The following is a 16,101-nucleotide window of genomic DNA, read 5'->3' as shown; positions in this document are numbered from 1 at the left end:
CTCTGTCACTCTGTTCTTTCTCCATCTAAGGAACTGAGGACTTATGAAGAGTTTATGCTTCATTTGGACAGAATCAGATCCAAATTGAACTGGGGTGGAATTAGACACTGAGGAAACTATTCAAGTTTGCTTCTGAGCATGTGCCATGAGTCCACAGGTACCCCCAAGACCCACACTGAATTCTACCTCTTGTGCATGTAAGAAGGCTTCGGTGCCTAAGCATGATTGTGGCCTGCCCTGCTGGAGTCTCAAAGAAACTGTTAGTGCACAAGGTGAGTGGGTCCTCCTTCTCCTGGCTGCTTTTTTATGACTCGCTTTTAAGGTTAAGATGATGATGTGTTATAAAAGGAGTTCTGTTAGTGCATCTTTAGGGACCTGAGGAGGGTGGAACTGACTCATGCTTTAGTACATGAAGCCCACTTAGCCCAATAGGTGGAACAGGATCTGTCCCTTATTATTTTCAGTTACTATGCATTGGGTTTTTTTATAGCACTTTTTTTTTTCTAGTAGTGGGTCCTCTCCTACATGTGCTATAAGTGTGGGATATAGTAACCCAGCTCTAAACTTCTTACACACTCTGACCAAGTCATGACTAGACAGTACGGTGCCCTGGAAAGGGGGGAGGGCAGATTTTGCTGTTTTGTTGTGTGTTTTCACTGCAGACCCATGTGTTGAGCAGCCATTTAAATCAAAATTTTCAACAGCCCCAAAAAATTAAGTGAAAATTCCTGGTACAGCAGCAAACCTCCAGGTGTTACTGCTACACTGTACACAACTGCTGACACTCTGCCCTTCCTGCTGCCAATGCTGAAGCAGGAGCTGCAACATGAAAGGTGCAGGGTGCAAGAGGCAGGTGTACCCCACTAACTCTACATCAGCACACCCCTTTAGGCAGTATCTGAGACTCATGTTCTGCTTGCCAACCTAATGTTATGCTATGGCAAGGGTCTCAAATTCATCTGGCCCTGTGACCTGGATGAGCAGCATGGATTCAGTCTACAGGCCGGATTAGGGTCACCTCCCTCCCCACCACAACTTCCCTGGTCCAGCAGAGGCAGCATCTATTTGGGCCAGTGTAGAATGCTGTCCCAAGCAGGTGATATGAGTGGTGCAGGCCAGGATCTGGCCCTGGCAAGAATGGGAGTACATCACAGGCACCGTATGCAAGGATGGTCCAGTGCAGCCAAAGGGGCAGCACCAGAGGCTAGATTATAGGGCTCTGAGGGCTAGATTCAGCCCACAAGCTATATGTTTGATATCCCTATACTCCTTAATTCTGAGCTAGCCACAAGATCACTGTGAGGATGCTGTTGGGGGTAGATATAGAAAACATACTTCATGCTGAGGTGTTGCCGCACCCCCCAGATATGTGCTCCTATGGGTCCACTGCAGATATGAAAATCTGAGAAGCATTCTCAACTGACCCAGTATGTAATTTTATATGCATGATCCTGAATGACTAGGTTATTCACTGCATGAAGTATTTATAAGTGCCTCACTAGTGCAAGAGGAATTGAAACCATAGCTGTAGAGTCTCTGTTCTTTGAGGCCATGGATGGCACAGACCCCTCTTTGCACCAATTCAGCCCCTGAGTGGATGAAGGCATGTGACCATAAACCATCCTGCTTAACTGCCCGAGAAAAATGTCATCCCACTTGATAACTTGTCATACTTTTAGCATCAAAACTAAGTCACAAAAAAGTGAAGAGGAGCAGGGGGCTTACCTGCCTTTGTGTCAACTGTTTGTCAAGGACTTGGCTAGGATGGACTATGATCACTCTTAGGCACCTAACAGGTGAAATAGGATCAGGCCCAACATGTCCAGTTAAATAGCAAAAGGGCAGTATTATACACCTGTCTGATTCTGCCTCCTGCTCCTCAGATCCTCACAAAACCAACAAGGGTAACAACTCATGTGCAAACATTTGGTCTAAGTGACTGGTGAAATGATGTAGACTAGGACCCAGATGCAACTCTCCCCTCAGTGGTGAGGAAGAAATCAAACTTCACCTTGCGGTTGTATCAGAACTGGCAGAGCAATCTTGGTTTATTTAAAGCTATACAAGTGATCACAAGGAGAGTTCTCAAAGGAACTCTGACCTCTACAAGTTTACAAGCGTATTTATACTTTAGACAGCGAGAAAAGATGCAGGGTTCAGACAAAGCAACCTTGAGAGAAGCAGAAAGCTGTTGATCATTCGTTTGTCACACGTAAGCAGTTTACTTATTTAGAAAAAAACACTGTGTTTTGGGAACAGTTATCAGCTTCCAGTTCGGAGGAGAAGAGGAGGTTAAAATCTGCACGCACAACTTAATATATCAAGACAAAACAAGACATTTCTTATCTTAGAACATTTTAAAACACATCAGCATCAGCATCTTTTTCTCTTCTCTTTCTCTCTCTTAGTCAAGTAAGAGGCCTGGTTAAACTTATTTCCACAGTGGCTAACTAGAACTGGCACAGCCAATTTCTTATGCTATGTGAAATTTTGAGCTAGTTATGCAGTTTGCAGGTCACACCTTGTTCTCTCTGAGCACACTCAAAGGATCCGCTCCAGCCACTTACACTCTCTCTTGTGCTCCCTTTCTGGGAGGCATGTAAACTCTGAAAGTCCCTGAGGTGTTTCAGAAAAAAGCAGGAGTAGACATTGTTTAACCCTGGAGAAGGTGGGGTCCTGCAATATGGGCTAAGAACCTAGGTCATGCTGTGCTGTGGGTGGCCAAGTCTTGGGGTCACCCAGGGTCAGAAACTGTAACCAAAATCCACAAGGCGTGTGGACAGTCTGAGTGCAGGGAAGCCAAAAAGCCAAAAGATCCAACTGGGGAAATGAGTCAGAGAACCAGAGGGTCAGGCAGAGCACAGGGTCAGGAGGCCAGCTGGGTCAGGTCTTCAGGAAATCAAACCAGACTTGGGTTTGGGAGACAAAGGGTCAGGTCAAACTCAGGGTCCATGGGCAAACCAGAGGGAAGTGTATCCCACTGGCTCGGGTAGCCAGATAATCCATCAGAGGCAGAAGCAAAGGATGAGGCAACTTGGTGTGATGCCAGTAGGTGTTGTAGGGCTTACTGCTACAGCCGAGAGCTCATTTACCTACAGGTGGTGACAAGATGGACCCTTATCTCAGATTGCTTCGTCTGCCAGGAGAATGATCTTATTTCTCTTGCCTGCCATGACTAGTTGTTATAATTTTATTAGGACGCAATACCCCATGGTGATCTTACAGGTCTCAATCTCTGCCTTCTTCTATTGGGCTGCAAACCCCCCCTTTACTCCACCCTAGCCACTCCAGATGGAAGTATCTCTGTGGCCTGATATTATGAGGCCTGTTTCTCGAAATACAAAGTCCTCCACAGCTTGCAACCTGGCTGACCAAAACCCCATTACGACTCATGCCTAATTCAAGGGGGTGCACCTTGACTGGGGTCAGCACAACCCAGACACAACCATCTCAGCTCCTCTTTTTAAAGTAGTCTGTTCCCCTCACTCTGGAGTCAGTCTCTAGTACAGGTTTCCCTCACCAACTGCTGGGATTAGGTTCCTGAAAGTTCCCATGGTTGGCAGAACCATGGTTGGCAAGACAAAAGGCTTATGGGAAAAATGGCAGGTGGTACACTGATAAGCGGCCATGGAAAACCGTGGTTACTCAAAACTGTATACCACGGTAGCCAAAATGGTATATAGAATATTAAGCATGGATACTCAAAACCATGGTTGGCAAAACCGTGGTTGGTGAGGGAAATCTGTATTCCAAAATCAATTACTCTAATGCTGCCCGCTCAGGATCTGCATCTGCCTAGTGGTGAAGAAGCACAGTCCATCACTAGGAACTCTCTTCTGAACAAAACCCCCACCCGGGTGTCTCTGACCTTAGAAGGAGCTCTTTATATCTTTTTCCCACCAGGTTCCTTAGCAGCCACTTCATCTTTAAGTGTCCTCCGAGGGCCTCTATTTTTAGGTCACTCCCACAGTATTTTTCAGGCAGGGTCAGTCTCCAGCTGCAGTCTCCTTAGCTATCATGCTGCAAGCTCCCTTTACTTTTGTTTTCCCTCTTAATCGGTGCTTGCCACTCTCCCTGCCCTGGCTCCTACAGACACTGCCAGCGCTGTCGGCGGTGGAGGCAGGGGGATGAGCACTGACCAGGGGTTGGTGACCAGCCTCAGACACCGCCGGTGGTGGTGGGGGGGGAGAAGGGTGTTGGCAAGCAGCGTCCTCCTGCAGGCACTGCTGACAGTGTTGGCGATGCCTTTTCATAGGGGGTGCACCACCACGCTCAGGGGGTGCATGTGCACCTGCGTGCACCCCCTACATGTCACCAGTGACCTTGGGGGCTCTGTTTACCTTCTTTTACTCCTTCACACCTGGGTACAAAGTTAACCTTGTTGCCCAGGCACTTCCTCTTCCAGCTCCAGGGTTTTATAGAAAGGAGTAAAGGATTAAGTGACCCTGGCTGGCCACTCTGATGGCAAGGTGTGGATAGGTGGCTATGCCCACATAGCAGGTTCTGACTACCCATGTCCACCCCAATGTTGAACTGAGGGGGTGGCAGGCTGGGGTGTGTGGCTGTGCCAAGCAAGCTGAGGCTCCAGGTCCAAGGTCACAACCTGACTCCTAGTGGTTAAGGCATCTGCCCAGATTCTAAGGCCCCTTTCCCAAAGAAGCTCAAAGCTGCATCTCCTACTTCCCTGCAGAGCACTCTCATTATGAGGCCATAGGCCAGGCATTGCCTAAAGCACCTTCCAGTGCTCCTCTGGAAGCTGATCTGCTAAGCAGCAAGAAGGGGAAGAAATGTGGAGCCAAGAGACAAGCAAGCCAGCCTAAGTGTGGTTCAGTAGGATCAGCTTTCCCCTGGAAGGGCCCTGTGTTCTGGAACCTGCTCCTTCCTCCCCCTCCCCATTCGTGGCTATGCACTGGGTAAAGGGGATAGGCAGCCCTGGGGTAGTTCTTGCCGCAGCGAGGCAGTTTTCTGAACTCCAGGCCCCATCTCCTTGAGGCAGGCTCTATAGCCTGCTCGCCTTTCTTTGGCGACATATCTTCCACTGCCCAGGGGCTCTATGTGCATGGTCAGGTGATTCTGTTTCCCTACACAAATGCCTAGCCTGAGCACTGCCCTCTGGTCAGCTGCAGACTGTGTATAAGAGCCCATGACTGTAATTTCAGATGGGCTTGGACACAGGCATGGGTAAACCAGGGGGGGGCAATGTTAAAAGTTTGCCCAGGGCTGCCACAAGTCTAGGTACAGTGCTGATTACAGAGCTACTACATACATAACACTTAGGCATGTAAACTGACTAGGATTTAGACTGTATTGTATAACAGAAAACAAATTGCCCTCTTTCTGAATAAGACTTTGAATGTATATTTGTGCTAAATTCTATGAAATAAGAGGCTGTGTCCAGATGAGCATAGCCGTGTGGCATGTGGTGCCGCAGACACATCTGTGGTGCCACATACTTCACTTTCACATGTTTTCCATGCTGCAGGGAACTAGCACAAGGGGAAAGGAGGTTTGACCCCTGGATATCCATTGTGGGCCTTTTTAACATGTGCTGTGGGATGGAGAGCTGGGCACTTTAATTAGTGAGCTGCACTAATTAAAAGTTATGTGCCATATGTATCACATGTATCAGCATGTCATGTGTATCAGCAGCACAGTGCATCTGCATGCTGAAAAAATGGCAGTGGGGCACTTTGAACTAAAGCTCAGCAAATGTGTTTTATTTCAAAGAGCCCCGCTGCCATATTTTCAGCATGGAGATGCTGAAACACAACACGGAAGGCTGCCAGAGTGTGTCAACTTCTGTGCTCCAGCCGACTCCATTAATTGAGTCTTCTCTGACACGCTGGATTTCCAGTGCATCAGAGCAGGCTCCGGGCACATGTATAGGAGCCCTATCTGACTGGGGATAGTTCACTTAAAAAATGGAACTCAATCAGAACCTCAGACAACAGGAGGTGGCCTTTGCTTGCTTTCCTCTGCTTCCTTCCAGTTCTTTTAAGACAGCAGCGCTGACAGCATGTACCTGAGCTAACACTAACAGAGCCAGCATCCCCTCCTTACATCTCTCAATACAACAAATTTGTCAGTCTGTGGGGCCCTGAACACCAAGAGGGAATCATGCTTATACAAACTGGTGATGTCTACAGAGACGGAAAAGACTGTAGGTATAAAAAGGAAGAGAATGCACAGGAAGCACATCACTACTTAGAAGAAACTCAATGTAGAGTGGAGAAGGCTGCAGTTCTTTGTCCTTTGCATCCCTTGGACTGAATTAGGGGATGTGGAAGGGAATAAACAGTACAGTACATGCCATTACAGCTATTTGCATTTCTTGGCTTCCTCAGAAGTCATGATCGTATTTCCTTTATGAATGTGCCCTCACCCCTCTCTCTCTCAGCAGCAAATCTTCACAATTGTTCTCTTTTGAATCACCCTGCAGGCTGAGGCTCTGAGCAGGAGGTACTTACGCAACACTGTCTCCAAACTTCCTGCTGCCATGGACTGCATAGGATATCAGCTAATTTCATTATTCTAATTAATTCAGGAAGCTAAGGTGTGAGAATACAGCAAGCACTGGGCTTTCTATTTGGGTACGAACTGCTGATGCAACTAACATATAAAAAGCCTCAAGCTCAGCTTCCATCCAGGAAGAGCACACACCGACTTCCTTAGCCTGACGAAGGGTTTTTGAACCCGAAAGCTTGCTTAATAACTATTCTCCAACCATTTGGGTTGGTCTAATAAAAGATATCAAATTCACCCAAGGAACCTTGTCTGCCTCAAGTTCAGCTCTGAATTCTGGTACCCTCAAGCCTGGGACAAGGTTGCATCTCTAGACAGAGCTGCACGACGGCTGGTGAAAAATGTATCATCTACAAAAAGTCACTCTAAACAATATCAAAATTCCCTTTTTTTATTAAAGTCTGTCAGGTTTTCATGAAGACAAAACCCCTAAAACTCCAAAAAAAGATTTTGTTTTGTTTTTGACCGTTGAAAACCAAGCCATTTTGATTTTTCACAAAATTAAAAAAAAAAAAAGGAAAAAAGAAATCTGTTTAGGGTCTTTGATTACAACAATTTCTATAACATATGTTAAGAAAAAAATTAAGAAGTTTTCTTTAAAATATTAATGGAAAATTGAAAATATTTCTTGATCAACTATAACCCCCAGTCTGAATATGGTTAGATAACTCAGAAGGAAAGACACCTGATTCCTGTCTCTACTCGAGTGTTTACTATTGCTGTCTCTGGTTGTAAAGGTTTAAAGAAATCCACACAACTTAAACTGCTGGTTAAACTTAACTGTGCAGCTGGTTTGGGTGATGTTCTGCTTCTTTTTGGCCATCTAAGTGGCATTTTTTAGTCCTCTACAATTGCATTTTTGGCACTTATGCACCCAAAGAAATCCCATTCCTGGATGCTTAACCCTGCACATGTAGGTGACTCATGTACGCATACAGACTGTGCATAGGCAGTAGGCTATGCATTGGCCCCATACATTCCTGGGCTCATATGATACCTCTTGTGGACATCCTAAAAATGTGGTAAACCAAAACCCATAACTAGCAAGACAGACTCAGAAACAGAAGAGCATTTTCTCTAATGACTATATTAAACACAAAGGGCAATAGCTCAATTTCTAAAGGAGTACCACAGTAAGGGCTAGATAATGACTGATCTGTGACAGAGGTTACTGTGTTGCACTAGGGAGCCAGGGACACTGAGGTTTAATTCTGCTCTGAGGGACACCATGTCTTCTGGCTTGTTAGGCAGTTCCTTAGCCACTGAGCTACTAGGGACAAAAAAAAAAAAAAAAAAAAGCAGAAGGCTGGGCTTTCCCCCTCCCTCTTAGATTACAGGTTTGTTTTATCTGATGTGAGAGGAGTCAGCTGCAGCGATTCCCAATCTGTGGTACAGGTACCACCAGTGGCACGCAGACAACCTGTCAGCAGTATGCATTAACAGATTAATTTTAATGACTTTGTATGACAAAAATTTTTTGGTGGTACTTGAGGTTAAACTGAAAAATTTGCTGGTGGTATTTAAGATTGTATCATTTTAAATTAGTGATGCTCAATCTGTCAGTTTGGGAACCACTGAGCTAGAGAGAGCACACACACTGCAGTGTAGTGGGAGCTCTGTATGGTTCCTGCTGCATCCCTTCTCATTTCTCCAAGTCACTGCTTCTCCAGGATACACACTGAGGGAACATTGTTCTGAACAGTTCAGATCTAGATAATGCCTTTAAGCAATGGCCTGTCTATGTGCAGGGGAGGAGGGCACAGTCAGGGATACGCTGCCTTGGGAGTACCAGGCTGCCTCCATCAGAATTCGTTTCAGAAAGCAATCACCTTTAATCAGTTGCAGTCCGAAGTGTGCTCCTTTCCCTTAGCCTGGGCAATTCCAGGTGGGTGATGTCATGGGGCTGGGACCATGGCCTCAGGGTTCACCATGAATATCCACGCTGCCCACCATCTTGGGAACTGACCTACACCTCCAGGGGGTGTGGGGAAGGATGTTGGCTCTGCTCTGTGAGGGCCCATGTGGCAGACATGCCCAGCCATATATTAGTACAGCCACCCAATCAGACCAAGAGAGAAATTTTTCAACTTAGATTTGAATGTATAGCAAAAATGACATTGTGACTTCCCAGGCTCAGCCTTAGGCATATTCTCCCCAATATATATGCTGGGTAAATTGAGTTAGAGGAAAATTCCTTGCTCTCCCACTCCCTCAAGTACTGTTTGTCCTTAACAAAGAAAGGCCAAGTGTCTAGGGTTAGAAAGAGCTAGATACACTTCCACTCCCATGCACCTAGTGTCCACTTTTCATGGTCCCCATGCTCAATGACAGGCCAGATCTTTGTCTCTTTCTCTCTCCCTCCTCAGTGCTAAGAACCATTCCAGCACCAGGATCCTTCTCTCACACAATGAGAAGCAAGCTGGCAGAAACAGGGTCCCTTGTCCCAGTGACCTGGTGTGGTCCCTGTCCAAGAGAAGCCGAAATGCCTGTTGGTGACACAACAGGCATAATCAGAGGAGAAATAATGCAGGGCTTTTTGGAACATCTCTTCAGCAGAGGGGCTGCTCTCCCCAAAGGTCTTTAAGAACTCCCTCCTACACCCCTCGAGGGACATGGAGACAAAGCGGAGTTCTATGCGGGACTTGCATCCCATCAGCAGGGAGCTCTCTTGCAGCAGGTTGTTGGCCAAGCTGGCAGCTTGGGACATCTCCAAGACTTTCATATTGGGTGATTTTACTTTATAGTGGTTGATGCAGTTGAAAAGTACAGCAATGGCGGAGAAGAAAACAAGAATCCACACACCCAAGGAACACCTGGAAGAAATAATCCACACCCGGATTTGGTTCAGAAGGTATGTCAGTCTCAAATAATAATTGCTAAGACACTGATCAAAATCAGTAGGATGCTGATGATGGGAGAGCAAGCAACCATCCTAGAGGAAGACTTATTAATCATCTGGATGGTTCTTGTATGATTCAGCACTTTCACTCACCACACTTATCTGGTCTGGGACCATTTCAGTGCCCATTTTGGTAGGATGCACTCATTTGCTGTACATAGAGTCAGAAGGGCTTTCCCATTGTAAAGGGATGGGGGGTTGTAAGGCACCATGGTGGCATTCTGCATCTGGTGATTGGGAGTGCAGATTACCTTGCTGACTTTTTCAAAGACGTGCACATCGCTGGCTTCGAGGTAGGTCAGGTGGGTAAGGTGGAGTGGGACACAGCAGGTTTTCAGCATGACGGGGATCACAGGCTTCCTTTCAATGCAGTCTTGGAAGATGGACAGGTTGGCTTCCAGCAGGCACCACCTGCTCTGGACAAAGTCCAGGCTCAGGACTAAGAGGATCTTCTGGCTTCCCTGGATGGACTCAACCATGTTCTCAATTATGGTTTTGCCCGGCATGAAATCCCGCTCATGGAAACACACCTTCAGCTCACGAAGGGTGACCTCTAGATTCTGGATCAATCCCTGGGCCCAGGCTGAGTCTGTACCACTGTACCTGATGGAGATGTGGTGAGTCTCGTGGGCTGTCAGGGCTGGCACCTCAAGGCGTATCTGTGTTTCTTGATTCTCTGCGAGTCCTGCCCTGATGGACTGGGAAGAGCTGGTCTCCTTAGCATCTGTGTCTAACAGAGGTTTAATCTTCTCATCCAGATCCATCATAGACCTTGGTGAGTTCTCTGCAAATGCAAATCAGAAAGCTCAAAATGAAAATCAGGCTCCCTTTTCTTCCAAACCGTCCTGCCCTAAAAAGAATGACACATTTCACTTTTGGTGTGTGCACAACCTCTCTGGATTAGATATCTCATTCCCCATTCACACCAGCTAGTGTAAACTTAACCAAATAGCCCTCTTGTGCCTGACAGAACTGCTTATGGGATTCAATGCTCACCAGCACCACAAGCAGCGCAATCCAGCCCATGGCTCTTAAAAGACTTTGGCACAATACCAACAACACAAGAGCAAACTCTCCTGATGTTAAGAATAGCTAGGAAGTGCAGCAGGAAACTGGCCTGAAATTGAAGAATTGTCAGGAAACTGGCCTAGTTAAACTCAAAAAAGAATCCTACAAAAGTGAAACTTGATCAAATTACTTGGGAGATGTAGAAGAGGATCATATAGACATGCAGAGAGAAAATCAGGGAGGCCAAAGCATAGCTTGAGAAGTAACTAGCAAAGGGTGTATTTCACAGACTCTACCCAGTGTGCACGCTGTCTCATTCTCTATTGGTCACCTGTAACAAGGAACCCCAGCCCTGTTACTAAGAGACAGGGTAGTCCCTTTAAATCCAGAACCTTCCAGTCATGGCCGGCTGGTCAAGCAGGGGTTCAGGCTTAAGTCCTAGCAGCTGGTCAGGTGACAGGAAGGGGAAGGCCAGGACCCTACAAATGGCCAGTGGAGAAGGCCAGAGGGGCAACAGAAAGGGAGACTCCCAATGACCACGGTGCCACAGCTGCAGTCTCTTTCGGAAGAATATGCCATGCTGTGAGCCAGAAGCATGATCATCTACAGTAAGCAGGCACGTTACCTCTCTTATTTCTTTATTATCATTTTTTTCATTATACGGCCATAGAAGCCTATGTTTTGTGTTGGATGTTAATAACCGGAGGATTGGGCTGCAGTGTGGGGACCCCAGTGCCAGAGAGGGTGCAGGAGCCCGAGTGAGTTTTTGAGAGCTAGAGCCTTGGAGTCAAGCCCTGATTAGTGGGTTTTTGACTGACAGGCCTAGTTAGAGACTGAAAGGGTAAGCCCACAGTGGCCGAGACCCCAACATAAAGAGGAATTTATAAATACCATCTGTGAGGCTTGGGCTGCGGTGTAGGGAAGGAACGGAGCTGCAGATACCACCCCCTAGCATTGAAGCAAGAAAATGGGCAGCCTCCCACCTAATTAAGATCATTAATTAATTAACAACAAGGCATGGCAGGCAAGAAGGTGGGCGGTTGGCCCAGAACAGGTGGGCAGGGCCGTCAGCAGATAGACCCTGAGCAGGCCCCCTGTTACACCACCTTATCTCTCTCTATTGGTCCTTCACTACCTCTCTGCTTGTCACAATCAAGTCTTTGGCTTTTGGGGCTGAGGGTCCATGATCCCACCTGAGCACTCAGGCTATTGTAGGAGACAAGAGGCCTAGAGTGTGCCCTGGTTTCCCTTGCACCATTGTTCTGGGAAAACAGTATCCCTATCCCCAATGTCAGGCTTCATTTGGGAGCATAAGGAAAGCATTATGCAGTAGGCCACAGCGTTCCCTCCTCAACCCAACCCTAAGGGCACCTATACACATGACAGAGCTCTGCTCCAATGCATGCTAATCAGCACAAATCGGAACAGACTTGATTTGCTGTATTCAGTGTCTCCATATATCCAAATAGCGGCGGAGGTGCTTTAACTAATGCTCATCAAACAAGCTTTAGTTAAAGCTCCCCTGCTGCCGTTTTGAAGCATGGGATCTAAATACACATTATGCTGTGGGCGTTTTAATTAGAGTATCTCTCAGAGCCACTCTAATTAAAGCCCCCCCACTCCACGTCCCCGGGGGCACAAGTATAGATGCCCTAAGGTAACTAGGGTCCTAAAGCTCCCCTACCCCTCCTGCTGACATGCTGCAAACCCATAAATGCCTTGGGTTTGCAGGCTTCTCCAGGATGTCCTTCCAGAAAAAATGCCACGACAAGTTACAAAAGGCATTAACGCAGCCCCTTCTGATGCTCTTCCCCCTGGACTTTCGTCCCAGTTTTGAAGATGTCCAGTTTGCAGCTCCAAATGTGTTGTCAGCTGTTGGTAGGATCTTTGTTCGTTGTTTGCCAGACAAGCCCTATGCCCAGGGCCTACTGCAACTTTTCCTGTTTCCCTGTACAGGTCCCACCTGGGCTGTTGCATCCAATTCTGGGCTCCACAATTTAAGAAGGATGTGGAGAAGCTTGAGAGAGTCCAGAGGAGAGCCACGCGCATGATCAGAGGACAGGAGAATAGGCCTTATGAAGACAGGCTGCTAGCTATGGGACTCTTCAGTCTGGAGAGCGCAGGCTCAGGGGTGATTTGGTGGCAGCCTGTAAGTACGTCAGGGGTGTGCATCAGGATCTTGGGGAACGCCTGTTCACCAGAGCATCCCAAGGGATGACAAGGTCCAAGAGTCACAAACTCCTCCAAGACAGTTTTAGGGTGGACATAAGGAAAAAATTCTTTACTGTCTGAGCCCCCAAGGCCTGGAATAGACTCCCTCCAGAAGGGATGCAAGCACCTACTCTGGACTCTTAAGAAATATTTGGACGCTTATCTTGCTGGGTCCTTTGACCCTAACTGACTTCCTGCCCCTGGGGCAGGGGGCTGGACTTGAGGATCTTCCGAGGTCCCTTCCAGCCCTAATATCTATGAAACCTATGAAATCTGTGTTAACTGAGATGACATGCACCCCCTCCCCTTTCTTTCAAAGAAAACTGCAAGTCTGAGGAGAAGGGCAAAAGAGGAAGAGTTTGCTTACCACTAAGAGGAACAAATGCAGCAAAGAGTCTCCAGGCAAGCCCCCAAGCTGCAGGGAGACTGGGATCTTTCACTTCTCTTTTTTGCAAAGGAGGAGTTTCAGTCTTTAGGGATTGGGAGATGGGGAGGTGGGCCGAATATGTCACTTTCTTTAACAAGGCACACTTCCTGCATGCAGGAATCCTCTCATTTTGCTCTCTGTGGCATACAAAAGAAGCTGGCCCCTTAAGGAACAGCATAAAAAAATGGACAAGGGGCACACAAGCTGAACTGCCCAGTACACTCTTCATGCAGGATAGCAGCCCCAAACTGAGCAGTGCTGCAGGGAACTATAGGGTTTTTTTTTTTTACTCTTTCCTGTGCAAGGCAGTATAGTGTTTACTAAGTGGCTTGAAGAGAAACTGCAGGGAAAAGGAAGAGAAGAGGGCATACACAGACAGAGGGTACCCATTCTCTGCGCAGATAATCAGGGTTTGAATTATGGGGGAGCTTGGGGGGGGGTGGAGCCAAGTTCCCCCATAAGAGATGAGAGCCCCCCTATAAGATTTGAAAATCATAACCTGGGGGGGATCTCCAATTTAATTAGGGCATTGTGATGGGTAACCCAATTTTTTTTGCAGCCCCCCCAAAGAGTCAAAGTGTAATTCAAACCCTAAAGGTAACTCAGGTGATTTGGAACAAGGATTAAACCCACCTGGATGTGAGCATTCCACCAGCAAAGCCCTACCCACATCACTGTGACTATGGTGGACCCACACTCATCTTGCCTGGGGATTCCCCACACTTGTCTGGGGGTTCACTTGGTGCTTTACTCACTATATATGTATGGCTAGATTTTGTCACTTAAACCTACCCAAAACCATGTTTGATTGGGGAGGGGTTGAGATGTGTCATGCATAAATATCTGCTTGAATTGGATTTACTAATGTGGTGCTCTGTCTCTATGGACAGCTGATGTCAAGCTACGTTCGGTTTTATCATAATTACGTTTGCATGAACCATGGCATTTGGTAGGAATGTATTTTTGTATTTTTATAATGTAACTTTGCGTAGGCAGTAAAACAAATGCTAGTTGTCAGAAGTGCCCCTACCAAACAATAGATATTTACACTTCAGAAAAGTGCTGGCTGGCAGAAGGGAAATTAATCTCTGGGAGTTCCCACTTGGGAGGGCTACGCATATTGACTGGCCAGAAAGGCAGCATAACTCTCACTGTATATTTGGGGAGATATTCCATTCCCAAACAATTGCTGTTTACATTTCACAAGAAATACCTCAGTTAAGAGAGGGAGAGAGAGATTGGAATATATTTCACAAAAAGGTTTCATACTGAAAGAGACTCTCTCTCTCTCAAGTAACTGGTGGCCAAGAAAATATGATAAACAGTTTATTTATCTGGAAGGATATAAATAATTCTACAGTTGCCCATTATCCGTCAGTCCAGTTGTTCCATAACTGCAGAGGATATGTAGTGGATTACCCCAGTCAACTCTGTCCCAATCATCCATTTTGCAGATCCCAGAGAAATATCCCACACGTTTCATATATTACATCTGACCTGGATCCCATGTAATTATATATATACATGGGGGTTTTATTTACATCTGTAAATGCAATGGAGAATGCCAACAGATAAGGAAGGTATAAACCTAGCCTCACCTGGTGACCCTGATAAAAGACTGTGCCAGTGAAAACTGAGTAGCTGGCATGCCAAGAGGTTTATAAAACAGGTTATAAAACCTTTTGTATGCAAACTCTGTGCTTGCAAAGAAAAAAAAAAAAAGGTGGATATTGATTAAAGTGTATTCATTCTTCATTTCAGTCAAGACTGTATCTTCTGATGTAAAATATGATGCTTCCAACTTACTTTATCTTACCTGGTTCTCTATTAGAAACAAAGTCTCCTCCAACTTTTCTTCCTGAAGCATAAAAGATGAAGTTTCATTTCCAGAAGAAAGATTTTAAAAAGACTCCCAAGGCAAAAAGGGGCACTTCTGTTACCTGGCAGGCCAGGGAGGGCATTAATGCTTGCTATAGGAAAAAGTGCTGATTTGGTGTTAAGTCAACAATAACAGCATAACTTTTTTTCTTGGGACAATAAAGGTCCCCCTGAGTACTTGGCCAAATCTGTTGTGGGTCTAACAGGCTCAGCTGAGCCAGGACCTAGCCAGGCTCATCCTTTTGCTGATAGCAGATGATCCGCAGGGTCCAGTGTCTGTATGACGGTCATAGGCTGAGCTGGATGTTTGTCTTTGTTATCATTAGGGAGTGTGTAGAAAGGCTCAGAGGAGGGACAGAGCCTGCCAGGGCTTATGTACAAAAACAGGTGAGACGTTAAAAACAACAACAACCCTTTCAGAAAGGTACGTCCTAGAAACCCAGCTTGTTTAAAGACCAAACTGGTTAGCCGTACCAGTAACTGTAAACACTTGAATTGAAACTATGGGGTATGTATTTGTGATTCTCAGAGACTTCTTCTACCTGAGCAGCAGTGTAAGGCAATCATATTCAGCACTGCAGTGCCTCTCAGATCTATTTTTGTACTTCCAAGTGTATTTACTGTCGGTCACATTTATTACCTTTTGGTTCATATTATGAAATAACTCGTGTTCATTCAGTGCTTGTTAAAAGTCCTTGGAGTCTCAGAACAGCAGAGACTCCCTGAAGAAGGGTGATTGCCCCCGAAAGCTTGCAGAGAACATTTTCCCAACTGCTCAGTTGGTTTGATAAAAGAGATCACATCTACTCAACCAACCTTGCCTGTCAAAATCCAGGCACTCTTGGGATACTCGCTGTGCTAGGCATAAAAATGACATTTATACCCAGGAGGGGGTGCTAGCAGGTAGAAAGGAAAGCCAGCCAGCCACAGGGATTGATTTTCTATCAACTGCAATTTGTAGTCTTAATTCTCGCTTTAATGTCCCGTTGCCCAGAGGACCAGCCAGACTTCTAGGTCTCGCAGGCCGCTCCAGTGCAGAGGACACAGCTGGCCAGAGGCAGGCTTCTCTGACATAAGCCTGAGACACCCACAAGCAAGTGCAAACAGTCGCATCTTACGCGCAGGAGGAAGAAAAGAACCATGACAGTCGGGCACA

This window comes from Alligator mississippiensis, chromosome 4 (assembly GCF_030867095.1).
Source record: "Alligator mississippiensis isolate rAllMis1 chromosome 4, rAllMis1, whole genome shotgun sequence".
Lineage (NCBI taxonomy): Eukaryota > Metazoa > Chordata > Crocodylia > Alligatoridae > Alligator > Alligator mississippiensis.
The sequence above is the reverse complement of the archived record's forward strand: the minus strand, read 5'-3'. Positions refer to the sequence as shown.